We start from the raw sequence: 1,834 nt of genomic DNA, 5'->3' as shown, positions 1-1,834 counted from the left end.
TTGGTGCTTAGGTTGCAAGTCTAGCATACTTAGGGATTTTATTATTATTTTTTATTTGTTTGGTTGAATAAGATTAGGTTTAGCTTACTTTAGTTGAAATTTTAGTTTGGCATAATTGTTTACTTTAAAAGCATACATGCACAAAAGGGTTTAATTTTTTTGCATTCAATTCATTTGGTTCATTATTTCCTAGAGTTATTTTCATTTATCTTTTATTTAAGTGTTAGTTTGTTTTTCTTTATTGCTAATTGATTTTAATTGTTAGATTAGTTAGCAACATTAGAATTCTAATAATTTTTTTTTTCTTGTTCAATTTTCTAATTTTCTTTCTAATTTATTTTACTTGCTCTCTTTTTAGGAATTAGGTGTTGTATATGAGTCATAGTGGTGATCAAGAGTTCAAGGAGGAAGTTGACTTAGAAAATAAACCAGCACCTAGAAAACAAGCCATAAGGGGTACTTGGGTACGTATAGACCAAGGAACTCAAGAAGGTGCAATGGCCAACTAAAGAGAAGATGATTTGCCCATATGCGAGTATGCTGCTCACAAGAAAGTTGGTGATTTGTCTTGCATAAGGAGACCACCCATTGAAGCAAACAATTTTAAAATTGAAGCATCTACTACTTCTTTGCTTAATAATGTTCAATTTTGTGGTTTGCCTCATGAAGATCCAAACATGCATATTTCTAGTTTTCTTCAATTGTGTGATATGTCTAACAAAATGGTGTTTCTGATGATGCTTTTCGATTAAGACTTTTTCCTTGGTCTCTTAGAGACAAGGCAAAAGTGTGGTTAAATTCTTTACCTGCAGGTACTATCACTACATGGGATGCTATGGAGGCAACATTCCTAGACAAATTCTTTCCTCCATCAAAGACCGCAAAATTGAAAAGTGATATAAACAATTTTTGTCAATGGGACCAAGAGACTTTGTCTGATGCATGGGAGCGCTTCAAGGAACTATTAAGAAGATGCCCACACCATGGTTTTCCAACATGGATACAGGTACAGATTTTCTATAATGGTCTAGATTATGGTAACAAACAATTGGTAGATGTAGCTGCAGGAGGTTCTTTAATGAAGAAGAGGCAATCAGAAGCATTTGAATTAATTGAAGAGATGGCCCATAATAACTACCAATATCCAAGTGAGAGGAGACTAAATGGAAGAAGTCAAGTAAAGGCCGTGGAACACGTTGATATTAACAACTTAGGAGCTCAACTTGCAACCCAATTCATGAAGACCTTGAACACTCAATTTGGTCAAATAGGGGTGAATTCTATCCAATCTACTAATAATTTTTTATTTTGTGATTTATGTGGTGCTCATGATCATAAGAGTGTGGATTGCCAAGTTGGAAATCCCTTTGCTTCTGATGATGTTAATTTTGTAGGAAACTTCCAAAAGCAACAAAACAATCCATATTCTAACACATATAATCCAGGATGGAGGAACCACCCAAATTTTTCATGGTCAAACAACAACCAGCAAGGGTCTAATCAAGGACAAAGTGGAGGGTTTCAAAAACAACAATTCCAATCTCCATTCTACCAAAAGCCGCAACTTGCACATCAAAATCAAAATTCTTCTCAAGTTCAAACTCAATTTTCTTCACTTGAACAATCCTTGCAAGAGTTATCTAATTTAGATATGGCAAAGGAAAATAATTTAGATCCCTTTGGATTGAGTGAGTTATTTGGACCATGTACAGAAGAAGAAAAACAAGAGTGTAACATCATAGATATAGCCACCCACTGTGAGGTAGATTATGTTGGAAAGTTTGAGGATTTAGGTGAGAGTGGACCTAGAAAGATACCGAGTGTGGAGCACCCA

General features: G+C 34.8%; 1 non-coding gene across 1 annotated transcript; it reads right to left on the bottom strand.

Moving 5' to 3' along the window:
- Positions 1 to 883: 883 nt before the first annotated feature.
- Positions 884 to 990, bottom strand: LOC132804651 (small nucleolar RNA R71). Its single transcript, XR_009639874.1, has one exon. It is a non-coding gene; the product is annotated as a small nucleolar RNA R71 (small nucleolar RNA).
- Between the last annotated feature and the right edge of the window lie 844 nt (positions 991 to 1,834).

This window comes from Ziziphus jujuba, chromosome 7, assembly GCF_031755915.1.
Source record: "Ziziphus jujuba cultivar Dongzao chromosome 7, ASM3175591v1".
NCBI classification, from domain to species: Eukaryota; Viridiplantae; Streptophyta; class Magnoliopsida; order Rosales; family Rhamnaceae; genus Ziziphus; species Ziziphus jujuba.
Note: the sequence above shows the minus strand (reverse complement) of the source record. Positions and strands in the feature narration are given on the sequence as shown.